Here is a 17,307-nt window from a genome sequence, read left to right as displayed (position 1 = left end):
ACATTCTCCTCGGTATTCCTTTCTTCCTTTCTTTGTGCTTGCAGCCCCGTCAGCTGAGGATTCTCTCCCTCCTGCATCTTTCACACCTAGTTAATGCTTACTTGTGCATATGATTCCTAATCAAATGGCACTTAATGCAAATGGCACTTCCTCAGGAAGCCTTCCCCAAACCCCAGATTCCATCCATCCCCTTGTAGCACTGGCCGCCTTTCCTGTATAGCATTTATTATAGTTATAGATTTTTGTCTATGTGTTATGATAAGTACTATTAAGGATATCTGATTAATATCTGTTTTTAACTCTAGGCTATAATTTCTGTGAGGAGCTGGATCACAGCTGCTTTTGTTTACCTTGTATCCCAGCACTTAGTGTCAGTAGCAAAAAGCAATCAGTAGGCGTTTGTCCACCTGGCACTAGCAGAGCCAAACATTAAACACCGAAAATTACGATGGAGAAAGATTGGCTATTTTATTATAAATGTCGCCACGCAGGAGAACTGTCAAGCTAGTGCACAAAAGCCCGAATTCTCCGATCCAGGGTTCTGGTGGGTTGTTAGAGGTTAGGGGAACAGATATGCGGAAGCACCGATGGGGCAAGTTTTAATTGGAGGACCTTGGATCTTGGCCACTTATGGTAAGGAGTGTCAACACAGGATCTTCCAGAAGAAAGGACCCTCTGCTTCTGAAGGGGTTTGGGTGTTCAAGTTCTGGTTATATCCTGGTCCTTTGGTTTTGTGCATATGTTGTGAGGGGTAGTAGGGGGAGACTTTGGTTCTGGGTGCAGTGAGAGGTCAAAGTTCTCTCCTCTGCACATGCTTTGGCTGCATGATTTGCAATTTTGCTCTTTTGTCTCTGCAAAGCAACTCAGTATCTCCCTAAACAGGATAGGACCATTTTGAGCTGATTTGGTGGTTACAAAGGCATTTGTTGATGGATGGATGGATGGATGCATGGATGGCTGGATGGATGGATGGATGGATGGATGAATGAATGAATGGATGAATGGTTTTGAAAAGACTGCATAAATATATAAGGCTGACTCAGTGCATTTTATTATAAGATTTGGAAAAACAACTTCAAGTTCATATACAACTGAGTTAATAGGACTTTCCTTATATGTAAAGGTCAGTTCATTTTAAGATTAAATTTGACATTAATTAATAATGTCAGACTATGGGACTCTATGGAAATGTAATTATTTTCAGTTATGTTATGTTCTCTAGCATTTATTACTGTTACTGTTCATAACTGTAATAACTGGCATTCGTAGCTTGCAAAACTCACTTGTAAAACTTATTTTATTTACTTTAAATGCATTTAATGTAAAATGTAATTGGAAACAGTGACTTAGGTATAGATTTAGGGTAAATTTTACTTTAAATATAGTGAACAGAAGTTTAATACTTTCCCCCATGTTCTTCAGCTTTCAATTTTTCTGCAGTCATCAGCTGGGATTTATCTTGATAAGTTTTCAGCACTACTCTGATTTCAGGAGGTCATTATTTTTCTATTTGTATCTGAAGTCTCTTCCAAAAAGTGATATTTATCATTTGTATCACATGGATAATTAGCAATTAGCAATCACACAGTTGAGCAGAGAAAGATTTTTTTTGTATTATTATTAGATTTTATAGGTCAAACCTTAATAGTTGTGTTATTTTAATAGTAGCTACTACTCATATTTCATTGGTATCTACTACATAATGAGATATAATAAATATTAGTTGATAATGATAATCCAAGTTCAATTTCTCATTTTGGAAAGTAAATTTACTTCAGTGTCTTTCTGACAAATTCTCTCATTTCTTAAAACATTATTTTAGTTTTATGTGTAGTTACAGCCACATAAATGAGAAAAGATAGCACTGTAACTTTATGTTTTAATAATTAACTTAGAAATAATGGAACATTTATAAGTCTGCTGAATTTTTACTCTAAATTAGTTTTTAACTTTTATTTGAACTAAATCATTCTGCTAAAAAATGATTATTTTCAGATTCTTTAGTTATTTAAAAATGTAATAACATGTACACTAGGACAGATTTTCTAGAGTAGAACATGTTAACTTAACAGTTTGTAGTAACATGTTTCAACATGTTCCCTAACATGTTAAACAGTTTGTATTAACGTGTTTCAACATGTTCCCTAACATACTTACTTTTATAGAAATTTATCTTAAAGAAATTGTTAAAAGGGCATTTTTACAATTAGGAGATAAGTCATAAAAATATAATAATTTAATACTATTTTATCCCTTAAAGAGTTCTCATTTGTAGAAGCATACTTCTGATGAAATTTTGAATTTGAAGAAATTAAGTCATTTTTTCTTGCATCCCAAATCAACTTGATGAAGTAACATTAAAATGTTACTTATTAACATTTTAATCTGGGAAACCCCAGCATAATCTTAATATAAAAATAATAAGAAGTGATAGCAATTTTGATTGTCATTGTCATCCTTTTAAACAGTAGCTAACACATACCAGTTAGATAGTTTATGCAAATTGTAATGTATTTTTTTTTTTTAGGAAAATATTAAAATTGTGTTCTCAAGGTTTTTTTTTCCACTCACTTTACTCTAAGGATAGAAGATTTTGAGTTCTGCATTGACAATGAAAATGTAACCTTCATTATGCAAGAGGGTAAAATCTTTAGATAAAGGCAAAAAATAGGTATGGTAGCACTTCTGATGCATTTAAGTTTAAAATAATAATTTAAATGTCTTTGTGTGTTTTCCTTAGAAGTTGCTCTGAAAAGATATTAGTTAAGCTTCTGTGGCAGACTGGCCCTTACATTAAGTGTATTAGGTACTGGTATGGGGCACTGGGACACACTGTTCCACGTTAATTGCAGAGACCTTACTCCTGGGTTAGAATCTCACTTGGGGCCCTGTTTGTTGATATATTTGTAACAAAAAGCCATTAACTCACAGAGTGAAGGGGTTAATGGAAGAAATATTCTATCTTCCTATTATCTTGCAATGTTTTGCTGGCAGCTAAAGAAAGACAACAATTTATCCCCCGATTTCTTTTGTCAGTTTAAAAAATGGTGACTTTTTTCTGTGACTAAATAAAAGATTAAATGCCAATATGGAAAGCTTTAGAAATGTACAGTCAAGCTGACAGGTCAGATAGGCATTCTATTGGGACCACCTTTGCTGAGGTCACTGAACAGCACCTAGTAACAAAACTAGGAGGAATGATTTCTTTATTTGAGTCTTAAGATTTTTTTTTTCTTGTTGCATTTTAGGCATATCAGTCATCTTGCGCAAGAAAGGAAATTTCATAAAACTTTGAAAGAGAGAATTCAAACTAATTCTGTTAACTCCAAAAAGGGATTCTATGTCTAAAAGAGAAAATTCAACTACGCAGATTGGTGCCCCCAAATTCCAAGTATTTTAGAGAGTTTATAAAGTGTGTAAATATATATCCTTGTACCAAAGAAATTCTTATCAAAACTGTTGATGATTACAGTTGGAATTAATTTGCCTAGCTTTTTTATGTGGAAATCACCGCCTAGCTAAGGTTATTCCTGTCATTTTTCTTGAAAACAATGTGTTTTATAGCCTAACTTTTCCAATATATTGTATCTGATGAGATTAGGTTGCCCAATGCAATTTAAGAGTCATTTTATGTAAGTGTCCCACTGGAGAAATTCTTTTTTTTTGAAATCTAACCAATTCAAGGATTTTCCATATTAATTAAAATAAGTCATTTTAGGATGCAGTAAGAGTATCACTGTGTGCTCTAGGAAACTTGTCTACTTCTTTCTCTCTAAAGGCCAGAATACCTTTGTAATTTCATTTGAAGCTCAGTCATAGTCACGGGTATAGTTAGTAACTTAGAGTCGTCTTAAATTGAAATAATCTCAGCCTGTTTAATTGTAGTGTTCTGCCAACAAACACAGGTTGTGTTCCTTGTTTCGACACAGCTTGGCTGATGAGTTTGACTAATTTTACTAATTAAATCTGCCATAACAGTCAACTCTGTGGATGCATATGGTTACAGTCCTCCGTTTCACCCATAATTTAGCTTGACAACACACATGTGAGTTTTTTCCCTTTACTCGATGTTTATATAAAGGGAATTTTTTAGCATGTAAACCTCTAATTCTCCTGAACTTCTAACTTCAAAATAATAGGAGGGGAAAATGAAATCACACCCCTGTTGAAAATCATTTAAAAAGGAAGAAGCTGGTGGAAAACGTTTCCGTAATTAAGGTAAGTTTTGCCTTTCGGAATTAGTCGTGATCATGCTTTATACTAGGTTAGTCAGCATTGTTGATAGGGTAATAAGCCACCTTTCCTTTGCCCTTCAACGCTGAAAACATGCCACTGTATAGTGACTGGCGCTTTTCTCCATAAGAAGCTACTCTGTGTCTCTGCAACACGATCCAAGGCCTCAGTCAGTCCCTTTAGTTCCATGGAGTTAATTATTAGGCCGGTTTGTCCATTTAACTTTGTATATTCGTAAACTTATTAAACATTGTAACATTAATATTTATCCCGAGGGTTTATTTTTTTTAAGCCTCTTTCTGTAATCTGTTTACGTATTCTCGAACCAGGGGTTTTTCATACTGTAATAACTACAGTTATAATGTATATTGACCATCTGCTAAGGCATATTTAAAAAAAAAACTCTCATCAGAAAAACTAAGCATATTTAGTGTTCTCACGGGTAATTTTACATATGCTCACCAATAACCCAGTCAACTAAAGACTGCTACTATGTGCCAGCTATTTCTTTCCTGTTCTCTTGCTTTGGGCACTCTTCAGTATGCATTATTGAGTCAAGTCGCTTGGTCCCTGATTTCTGGCAGCTCCACTGGCACTACTGATATCTAGAGGCCAGATCTACCAAATCCTCTTAGCAATCTACGAGGGACTCTGTCCCTCTTACCACTCTCTCTTAGGTTCTGTTGGAGGTTGAGAGTCCAGAGCTCTGCAGCTTATTCCACTGTGTTACAGGCAGAGGCTTACCAGGGGCAGGGGCAGGGTGGGAGCAGAGAGGGTGCTGAGGCGGCAGTGGGATCAGTTCACTCCGGGGACTGAAAATAATGGGGTGATTTGTCTGCAGCAAATTTAGAACTATAACAAAATTAGCCCAAATCAGTCTGCTTGTTAATATTACCACATGCTGGTGATTATAAACAACATCAGAGAAGAAATATATACTCCTCCCTGCCAGGGCAAAGCACTCCCCCAGCCTTCTCTTTGGTACACCGAGTTTATAGATGCTTCCCTATGACAGATTTTCTCCCAGGAGACTCTTCAGTCTCTCGTTTATATAATATTTTGACAGGTTGGCCTGACAATGAGTTAGATATGACCCAGCTGTAGGCCCATGTTCTCCTACACATGTACTGTTGAAAGAAAGCTAAAATCTCTTCCTTCTTTTTCCCTTTCCTTTTCTTTCCTTCTCTTTTGTCTTCTCTTTTGTTCTCTTCTTCTTCTCTCTCTCTCTCTCTCTCTCTTTCTGTCTCTCTCTCTCCCCACCCATACACATACACATTGTTCTTAAAAAACTGACTTCTTTAAAGACACATTATTTTTTCTTGCCGCAAGCTAGAAGTTAGGGGCAGTATAATGTTTAGTGGACAGAAGACTTGACTGGACACCAGGATACTTGGCTTCTGGTTCTGGCTCCCTGACAAGCCGTGTGATCCTAATGAAGTCATTTGGCCTTTCTGAGGCCTCATCTGTGGTATTAGGGTGGTTGAACTTGATGATCCACAGTTATGTGAACTGGACATTTCTACTATTCTATGAAATAAAGTAACAGGAACAAGCAGAAATACAGATGATTGATTAACACAGAGTGTCACTACACTTCCCTTTTATAGCTCCAAGTTCTAGTTTTCTGATTGTTTTCCTTTTTATTTTCTGAAAGATAAAATCTTAGCAACCTCTCTTAAGTTTCACCCACCAAGGGCACAGTGGGTCAATATCAGTTACTTCCAGGACTTCAACATAATTAAGTTCTTGAAACTTCAGGGACAAAGCAGAATTAATTATATATGTCTCTACCAAGTCACCGAGTCTGTGAGTGGTTGACAAGGGCATTTCGGCTTGTTATCAACCATGATGTCACATACCCTGGAACGTAGTGGTGTCCCTATAGAAGAATCCTAAGACAGCATGTCCCTGAGTTTCCTTTTAGTACGCAAACATATAAACACTTGCTATTACTGTGCAAATCATTTCTGTCCAGAGAAGAGAGAAATCTATTTCACTAGTAAGGAACTTGTGAGGTTAAAAATGGGCGCACCAAGACTTGGATGTGGTTTTAACATGCTTGCAGACATCTTTGCAGTAATTGAGTTTCCCATTTATAGTTAAACACATTTTTTTTTTTATAGGAAGGCTTAAAAAATTTGGGGCACATTGTAATTATTGTTAAATTTTCTCTTCTGCTATATAATTTCAGAAGGAAATTAAGAAGCAAAAAATGCCATTAAAACCACCACTTTCCCTAGCACACACCATTAGTGCAGTACTTGCACGTTCATGCCTACATAACAATTACACATTTTAATTTGGACTCACATCTATTACACAGTTTGAGGGTTAATATAAATGTAAATTGTAACAATCACATTTTAAAATAAAGTAAATAATGATGAGACAAGATAATAATTATTCCATCTGATATTTTAAATTTGTATTACAAATAGATGTCTCCCTGTGTGTCTCTGTCTTTATATCTGTCTCACGTGTTATTATCTCTTCCCACCCACATATACTTTGTGATTTCAAAAGAAATATGGTTTTATAGTTCGTTAATATCTGCACAAAGATTCGTTTGGTTAGAATTTTTCACTTTTAATTATAATATTAGAGTTGTCTCTATGTATGGTGTTCCTACTGTAAATTAAATTTTTTTATTAGTCATCTTTTACCAGCTGCTTAATATCATTGGATCTTTCATTCTTAGACCCTGAGTTAGAATGGATTTTTACATACGCTCAGTACAGTTGGAGTCCCACCATTTCCTTTTACAAAGGCACTCCCCATCACCCATATACAATTTAATTTAAGACAAAATAGCGGCTCCAGCAGAAAATAAGTGCAGTCTTCTCCTTTGTAAGTTGTAATTGAGGTTATGGCACGGCATATTGCCTGTGGCAGAACCTATTACCTAGAAATGGAGACTATGATTTGAAGCTAGATGCAGTGTAAGCAAAATGAATTAATTATTAGCAACTCAAAATTGAAGGAAAATTCAAGGTTTCTTAAAGTGAAATATATTGACATACTAAAAAAGAGGACACAAGGAACTTATTGGTTATTCACCCAGCCTGTCCCATTGTTCTTGTTCTTGCCTTATGAAATTCTTATGAGCATAGTTTAAGATAATTATTCATAAATTAAATCAAACTGCTCAGAATGCCATACAAAAACTTTCTGGTATATGTAGTATATTTGAAGTTAGCATATTTTAATGTATGGTTCTTAGTGTCACTTGGATATGTAAGTGGTTAAATAATGACAGGACTAAATTATCTTTAATGTTATTCTTTAAATAGAAAAGTAACTTTTTCTTTGTCCACTATGACTCAAAGAAGGCAAAATGGCACTTTTTTATGAACATTTACCACTTCCTACCATAAATTGTGAATTTCAGTGTACATAACGTGTAGGTAATTATTTAGCAAATTAAAAATCTCAGAGCAGCGAAGTGTCTAGCATGTTTTTGCTTTCTTCTTTTAATAGTGCTTTTATTTAGAGTTATATTATTTTTGTTGGTTTTCAGTCTACTTCACCAGTCCTTGGATTAGATCTCAAGGGAGCTGATAATTTATAAATCAGAAATAAGGAAATTCAATGAGACGATAAGAGAAAGGATTTAGTTCAGCCTTATTATTTTAGTTCTTATTTCAACTTTACAAAGGTAAAGTTATGTAAAGATATGGCTATACAAATATAAACATATTTGCATGTCTGATATGGAACACTTATGACTATTTTATCAAATGATTCTCTTATCAGTACAACCAAATACTGCTTCCTCATTACTATCTACTTCTCTGTCCCTACATCCCCTTTTTATTTAAAAATTATTGTGACATTTATTTATATTATTATACCCTGACCTCTAATCTATATAATTGTGATTTCTATTTAAGTAGGTAGTGCTAGTGTCATTTAATTTGTATTTGCATGTTTAAGCATTTATAATTAATAATGCCACTTGGTTGTTTAACAGATAAAAATCATAGAACAAAGTTATGACAGTTTTCCATTTCTCTCAAATTTTACCCAGTTGACTGACATTGATTTTTCATTTTTAAATCTCACTATTCAAAAGCAATTCTATTTTAGAAAACTTAAGTTTTTTGTTTTTTTTTCCCCCTAGGAATAGGTAGCTCTTTGGTTGTTTTTTATTTTTTTTATTTTTATATTATTTTCATAAATTATAATATAATTGATTGCTTTAAAGCTTCATCTAGATTCTTTTGAAAAAAAATGCTCTGTCTTCACTGGACATTTACCAAGATTTGTGCACATTTACCTCCCTTTAAGTTGAAGAAGATCTGAACTGATGATCTTCTCAGCATCTAGACAAATAGAATGCAAGGTTCAAGGGCACTCCTTGCAAATTACCTATGTTTAACTGAAAATCTAGAGTTTTCCCCATTCACAAATACACAAACAAGAAACAGTAGCAACATAAGTCCATGGAAAATACAGTAGCACTGAGGGAAATTTTCCAAAGCTTTCCTCTGGGACTACTCTGCTGAAAGGAGATGGGCTCTTTCTGTAGCACTCTGTCACCCTCACTTGTCATAGATGCTTTGATGTGATAACATCCCTGGAAAGCACCATCACCACTGTGAATCACCAGGAAAGCTGCTGTGTCATGGTCACCAGTGATTGTGCTCATGCTGAGCTTTCCCTACCACCTTTCCAGTTGTTTTCTAGGGCTACAACTTTGATAGGCTGTAACAGGAGAGATGAGGAGATGTGCAGGTGTGTGTGTGTGTGTGTGTGAGTGTTGAAGAATAAGTTCCTACACAGAAAACTATTGTTCTTAAGTTGATATCAATGAAGGTCTATGAGTCTTTAGATGAGCTTTAGTGGGCCCATGTTCCCCTTGGAATTTTAAGCTCAATTTTGTGTGTGTGCATATCTGTCTTTCCTGAGGAGCGGATCCATCACTTTTTATGAGATCCTCAAAAAAAATATGAAGTTGTCCCTAAGAAAATTCTACTTTCTGTAAAATAATGATTGCCCAACATGTTGGTTACTGGACAGTTTCTGTTTCTTTAAGGAAAAGACAGTTTTTCTGTCTACTTTCAGACAGTCATGGCATGTATGAGCCAAGCTTGTACTTTAGAATCCAGTTCAATTGGTCTTATAATTAGAGAAAATTCCTCTTAGATTCTGGCAATGGCTTGACTATATGTTATCATTTTCAGATTCACTTATTTTTTTTTTGCTTACCCATATTTTACTAGGCTTTTAATTTAGAATTAGGAAAAGAGAGAGTTTGAAGGGCACCCAACTAGGCACCATAAATAATAGTTTCTTTCCGTTCGCATTAAATATTGGTCATAGAATGATTATTCTACTCTTTTAGACTCTTTCTTTTGACATGATGTGAATTATGTAATTTCCAGAACCATAACTGAGACCAGAAACACCCCATAAAGAAAAACCTAAAGCCCATAAGTTAATGGAACCTCTTATTTAGTGTATTATAGATATGTACTATACTGCTTCCCCTCTTTGCTAGCAGTAGTTCTTACTACTTTTGCAATAACGACCAGTTTAGTGGAAATAATATATAATCATCAGTTCATGTCATCGTATCATTTGTTGGGTGTTTGCTTTCTGCCAGATTACTTGCTAAAAGCTTTATGTACAGTAACCAAAGCCTTATAAAAATTCAGTGAAGCTCTGATAGGTTAAACAATTTCATAAAGGTGATACAGTTGGAAATTAACAGAGCCAGGATTCAGACCTAGATCTCTCTGATGTTAAAGCCCATGAGCTTAACCACTATGCTATGATGACAGCTATAGTAGATGAACAAAGCCCACCAGTTTATACACTTTTGAGTGTCATGTATTTAACAAGAGTCAACTTCTGAACATTCCCTTTTATCACTCTCTCCTGGGGTTTAAGATGCAATGGCTTAACAAGGAAAAAGTGTACTATAGTAAGCTATTGCTATTAACCCAGTTCACAAAGGTTAGAATTTCTGGCTGTCCCCTGCAATTCTAGGTTTTTCATACATATTCAGATTCTAGATCTACTCTCATGTGGCCTTGGGCACATAACCTGGTATTTCTGTGCTTCAGTTCCCTCAAGTTAAGAGTAGGATCATTGTGAAGATTCAGTGATGTTATACAAATAAAGCATTAAAGATAATGTCTGCACATAATAAGCACTCAATAAAAGATGGCTGTTGTTATTAGTTACAACTCAAGTACAAAGTCTTATTTCCTGAGGGTATCTAATATGCCTTTGTTTAGAAATGGACATGAAAATGACAGTGATTCATTCCGAATAATATCTGGATTTGAATATAACCTTTCCCCTAATTTATTTTTTCACACCCCGTAACCCAAGCCACTTCACAGGAACTCTTTTGGTACAATCATCTTAAATATTAGAGCAGAGAGTTGTAAAATGATCCCAGAAAGAGAACATAAACACAGTGTATTGCTCAGTGAATATTAGCAAACTGAATTTAGCAATACATTAAAAATATTATACACCGTGATCAAGTTGGATTTATTCCTTGGATGTAAAGTTGGTTTAATATCTGCAAATTAATTAATGTGATATACCACATTAACAAATTGAAAGATAAAAACCGTATGATCAATCAATAGATGCAGAAAAAGCATTCAACAAAATCCAGCATCCATTTATGATAAAAAACACTCAACAAAGTTGAAATAGAGGGAACATATCTCAACATAATAAAGGCAATATATGACAAACCCACAGCTAACATCATATACTCAATGGGGAAAAGCTAAAAGCATTTTCCTTAAGATTAGGAACAAGACAAGGATACTCACTTTCACCACATCTATTCAACATTGTACTAGAAGTCCTAGCTATAGCAATCAGACAAAAAATAGAAATAAAAGGCATCCAAATTGAAAATGAAGAGTATAAATATCATTATTTGCAGAAGACATGATACTATATAGAGAGATCCCTAAAGATTCCATCAAAAAGCTGTTAGAACTGATTGATGAATTCGGTAAAGTAGCAGGATACAAAATTAATATTCAGATGTCTGTTTCATTTGTATATACCAATGATGAACTATTATTGAAAAATTAAGAAAAATTAAGAAAGCAATCTCACTTACAATTGCATCAAAAACAATAAAATACCTAGGAATCTAACCAAGGAAGTAAAAGACCTGTTCTCGGAAAATTATAAGTCATTGAAAAAAAAAATTGAAGAAGATACAAATAAATGGAAGCATATACTATGTTAATAGGTAGGAAGAATCAACATCATTAAAATGGCTGGAGAGTCTACGGCCATGCTACCCTGAACAAGCCCGATCTCATCTGATCTCAGAAGCTAAGCAGGATCGGGCCTGGTTAGTACTTGGATGGGAGACCATGTAGAAAGACCAGGTGCTATAGGTGTAAATAAATAAGTAAAAAATAAAAAATAAGGGATGGTAAGCTGACAAGATCCTTGCAATCTGTGAGGTCAACCAAGGGTTGCCTTGCCTAAAAAAATAAAATAAAATAAAATATAATGGCTGGACTATCCAAAGCAATCTATAGATTCAATGCAACCCCTATCAAAATACCAATGGCATTTATCAGAGAACTAGAACAAATAACTTGGAAATTTGTAAGGAACCATAAAAGACCCTGAATAGCCATGGCAATCTTGAGAAAGAAGAACAAAGTTGAAGGTATCGCGCTACCTGATATCAAACTATAGCCTATAGTAATCAAAACAACATGGTACTGGTATAAAAACAGACACATAGGTCAATGGAACAGAATAGAGAGTCCAGAAATAAATCTATGCCTATATGGTCATTTAATCTATGACAAAGGAGGCAAGAATATACAATGGAGTAAAGACAGTCTCTTCAACAAATGGTTCTGGGAAAATTGGACAGATAACATGCAAAACATAAAAAATAAAACTGGACCACCTTCTTATACCACATACAAGAATAAATTCAAAATGGATTTAAGACTTAAATGTGAGACGCAAAACCATAAAACTTCTAGAAAAATACATAGGTAGTAAATTCTCTGATATTGCTATTAGTGATTTTTTTTTTCTGATCTATCTCCTCAGACAAGGACAAAAACAAAAGCAAAAACAAATGGACTACATCAAACTGAAAAGTTTTTGCACAGCAAAGGAAACCATCAACAAGATGAAAAGACAACCTACTGAATGGGAAAATGTATTTGCCTATGATACATCTGACAAGGAGTTAATATCCGAAATTTATATACAACTCAACAGCAAAAAAAAAAAAAAAAAATTTAAAAATGGGCAGAAGGCCTGAATAGGTATTTCTCCAAAGAGTACATGCAGATGGCCGATAGACATATGAAAAGATGCTCAAGGTCACTAATTATCAGAGAAATGGAGATTAAAACCACAATGAAATATCACCTCACACCTGTCAGATTGGGTATCATCAATAAATCAAAAAAACAACAAATGTTGGCAAGAATGTGGAGAAAAGGGAACCCTCGAATTGGTACAGCCACTCTGGAAAACAGTTTGGAGGTGCATCAAAAAATTAAAAATAGAACTACCTTTGATCCAGCAATTGTACTTCTGGGTATTTATTCAAAGAAAGCCAAAACACTAGTTCATAAAGATCTATGCACCCCTATGTTCACAGCAACGCTATTCACAATAGCCAAAGTATGGAAGTAACCTAAATGCCTATCAATAGATGATTGGATAAAGAAGTTACGGTACACATATACGATGGAATATTACTCAGCTATTATAGAAAATGAAATCTTACCATTTGCAATGACATGGATGGACCTAGAGGGTATTATGCTGAGTGAGTAATAAGTCAGAGAGAGAAAGATAAATACCATATAATTTCACTTATATGTGGAATCTAAGGAATAAAAGAAACGAACAAATAAATGAAAACAGACTCACAGATACAGAGAATGAACTGGTGATTGCCAGAGGGGAGATGGTTGGAGGCCTGGGTGAAAAAGGTGAAGGGATGACAAATTAGTTACAAAGCAGTCACAGGGATTTAGAGTACAGCATATAGTCAGTATTATTGTAGTGGTTGTATATAGTGCCAGATGGGTGCTAGAGTAATCGGGGGGATCACTTCATGGATTGTATAAATGTCCAACTTTTTTAAATTAAAAGAGAGAGAGAGAGAGAGAGAATGGGAAGAAAACGGACAAGAAAGAGGAAGAAGAGGAGAAGCAATGGATGAAAAAAGAACAATTAATTATAAATAGTGACTGAGGTCCAGATTCTGTCCTAGGCACAGAGAGTCCAGCATGAATTGGACAGAAACAGCCCTCCCCCCAGCCAAAAAAAAAGCACAGATTTGTATTCTAAATTAGTGCTGTTTCACATCTCTCTTCACACTGCATAATCTAAAGTTTTCTTCGGGGACTTTGCTAGTTCACTATTATCCATTTCTCAGTGCCAATGGCAGCTAGGAGCTACATATGAGAGGGAATGAGAGATAATGGCTTTATTTATTTACATTGATTGGTAATGGTACATGCTTGCAATCTTTTTGCAAAATAAAATTGATCTTTTAATTTTATGGAAATAAGTTATGAAGGAGAGTTAGCAGACATGATATCTTCATAATAAAACATTCTACTGGCTGATGTGTTCACACATAATAAATTTTTTAACAGACACTAAAAATTTTAGGTTTTGTAATGAGCGAGGTAAATAAAAACCATAAGTAGAAATGGGTGCCCTAAAAGAATGAAAAGTTATGAGCTATAGCATCTTCTAAAGGAGAATTTATATTTATGTTCATCATTCATTCAGCAAAACATCTGTCAAGTACCTCACTATTTCCTGGATCAACAAAAATGACTAAATCATTGTCATACTTGCCCCTGAAGTGCTGGTTAAAGGAGACAGACAATTGAAGAAATAATTGTAGAGGATGATAATGAGTATGATGATAAAGGTAGGAAAAGAATGATGAGAGGGCACAAGAGAAGGAGTTATCAGCTCTGAGACTCTTAGAAGAAAATGCATATATTGAAAATTTACTGAATGAATGAATGAATGAATAGTATCATAAAAACTGGCGTGATCACAGAGTTGAATGCTGCACCCTGAAGAGACAACCTGGGATTTAGCAACTAAAGGGTAAAGTTCAATGAAGCAGTCAGGGCAGAATCCATGTTGCAGAACACTGTGGCCTCGAGGTGAGAGGGGAGTTTCATGGCTTTTACATCCCCCTAGAAATTGAGTATCATATTTTAAATAATGTAAGCTGCATGTTGTTATTTCCCAGAAACATATAATTTCTGGGGAAAGTTGTGTCTGGGTCAAGTTTCTGTATTTGATGTCTTATCTCAAGTTATATAACAGAGGTATAAATTTTAAAGAAAAAAAGCAATAAATCTTTTGGAAGGAAAAAATATCCCTTAAACTCATAAGTAGATGCTTTTTGATTTAGGATTTTGCACGATACTTTCATAATTAGGTTTTTCATGTATAATTTTCTAAATGACATTGAAGCTTTCATAGATTAAATTATTTACCAAAACAGAATATATCATTGCATCTCTTCCCTGAAATTATTTGTGTTTGTATGTGTATATATGTACATATGTATTTATCTCTCAATATCTAAATTCCCTCTATAATAATTCAAATATAAATTTGGTATGTCAGTCTTAAGGTACTGTTCAGTTTCTAAAACTTATAGCTAAATCCTAGTCTGATTTCTTTTTTGAGTATGTTTTCCCTTCTGGTAAGGTATAGCATTCAATCACAAGTTAGTAACAATGATAATGTTAACTGTACCTAAAATAAGATTCGCTAAATGGTTACTATGTGCCAAACAATGCTGTCAACTCTTTTCATACATGATTTCATTTAACCCTTACAATCAAACTATGTTTAAATTATTTATTTTTCCTTAAAAGTTGGCATTTTCACATTCTACTCGACCCTTCAAGTCTAAATGTTGTACTTAGAGTAGGTCATTTAGCAGCTGATTTTGCTCCCAGATAACTCAGTTCTTCTTAACGCAATCAAAAGTCTTTTCCCATCATATATTTTTCTGCTTCCAATTGCAACGACGATCTGCCCTGTTCAGGACAGTAGCCCTGGATTAAACCAGACACTTCCCTATAATCTATCCTTCTTTGACTTTTATTCTTATCAGAGTCGTTTGCTTGAATATAATGTCTTAATACTGTTGATTTAATGTTTTTTTGTTTGTTTGTTTGTTCGTTTGTTTGTTTGTTTTTGCCAATGGATATAACCACAATTGATTTTATTTTTAGGACAAATATTCTTATTGGGAATATATAATAAAGGTAACACAGATTTTATAGTACTTTCAACTTTAACACTTTCATATTTATTAGGAATCTTATACTTAATACTATCAGGTAGGTAGGTCAGAACAAGTACACTGAGACAAAATAATTTGCCCAAATAATAAGACCTAGCTAAATTTGAATCCAGATTTCATGAAGGCCGGGCTCTCCATTCTCCCACCCCAAGTTGTTTTTTTTTTTTTTTAAATTTTTGTCATAATTGTTTTTTTTGCCATAATTTTTTTTAAAATTTTTGCCATAATTAAAACAGTAATATCATAACATTTGTAATGAATGTTTCAATACATGGAAGGCTTCCACATCTACCTTCTTAGTGTCACAAGAAGTTTTATTAGGCAGATATTACTGATCAGTCCTATTGTATGGATGAGGACACCCAAGCTAAAAGAAATTAAATTACTTTCAAGGATTATGTATATAGTGAGCAGCAGAGGCTACATTTTTACCCAGGTCTGAGAAAAGATCATATTAAGTAAACAGGTTAATTTGAGATTATACACGTACTGCTCAGCTTGGCTATGCAGGAAGCCAGAGATTATTTACTTGTTCACTATTCCCAAGTTTTTCATTAGGCAATCTGCTTATTCCACTACAGCAAATGGTTTATGCCCTATCTTTTTTTCAGGAAAGAGGTTTAGGAAACAGGCAGCTTAATTATGTTATTCTCATTATGAATCAAACCTGGAGTCTGCATGTTTCAAATACTTATTCACCGTTTTTCTTCTTAGTGTGTTATTGATTGACAAAGAGATCTCTATTCCAAGTGGAACACTTGAGATTCTGTGTTTGTTTGCTTATTCTTCTTTCACTGATAACTTTCAAAGGAGGTGGTTGGATTTGAGATGTGAGTAAGAAGCATTATATAAACCTTAGATTTGATTTATTCTTCAAATATCATCTTGAAAGAAAATGGAAACGGGCCAAAATGGCAGATAGAGTACAGCTCACCTAAAATTCAATTGAAAACACACACACTCACAAAAATACATCTGTATTAGGACTAGAAAATAATTCTATTGTCAGGAGATAGGGACAAGACCAAAACGTCAGCTATTTTACTATTATTCAGCATTACACTAGATATTTTAGCCAACACAATAACACATACTTTATACATACATGAAGACAAAATTATTGCCATTTGCAGATCATTATATACTTATAAAAATTGTCTATAAATGAAACTATTACAGTTCATAAAACAGTTTAGTAAGATGTCCAAAGTCAAGGTCTATTTTTGTATAGGAGTGTCATTATTAGGCCTTTATTTTAGTAGTAAAACTCTAGAGACCATCAGTAGAGTTAACTATAGCAAAAGGAGACTCATGAAGAGGTTATTGAAATTGCTGAGTGAAAGGCAATGAGGGTCTAAGTAGAAAAGAATAAATAAGTCAAGAAAACTTTATATTCTGAACACAGTAGAACATGACAGTGCATGGGATAAGCTATCAGAGTGGGCAGTAAAAAGGCACCAGTGATAACTGCTTTGGAAGAATGGTGACACTAATACCTAAGACTGGGAATTCAGGAGCAGAAATTGGTTCCATGGTGGTGAATTTTAATCTTGGCTGCACATTGGGTCACCCGAGGAGCCTTTAAAAATGCTAATGCCTGAGTTGAACTCCCAAGGATTATGGTTAAGATTATTGAATGTTCCCCATGGGATTCTAATGTATAGGTAAGAATAACAATTACTGTTCTAAGATAAAAAAAATATTTTCAATAAAGGGCCAGATAGTAAATATTTCAAGCTTTCCAGGCCACATGA

General features: G+C 34.4%; 1 protein-coding gene and 1 pseudogene across 1 annotated transcript in view; both read left to right on the top strand.

Moving 5' to 3' along the window:
- MACROD2 (mono-ADP ribosylhydrolase 2) overlaps nt 1-17,307 on the top strand; it is a 1,804,338-nt gene that overhangs the window by 693,631 nt on the left and 1,093,400 nt on the right. The window lies entirely within an intron of this gene.
- Nucleotides 11,500-11,618, top strand: LOC120612027 (uncharacterized; annotated as a pseudogene).

Source organism: Pteropus medius, unplaced genomic scaffold (genome assembly GCF_902729225.1).
Source record: "Pteropus medius unplaced genomic scaffold, Ma_sr-lr_union100, whole genome shotgun sequence".
Lineage (NCBI taxonomy): Eukaryota > Metazoa > Chordata > Mammalia > Chiroptera > Pteropodidae > Pteropus > Pteropus medius.
The sequence above is the reverse complement of the archived record's forward strand: the minus strand, read 5'-3'. Positions and strand labels throughout refer to the sequence as shown.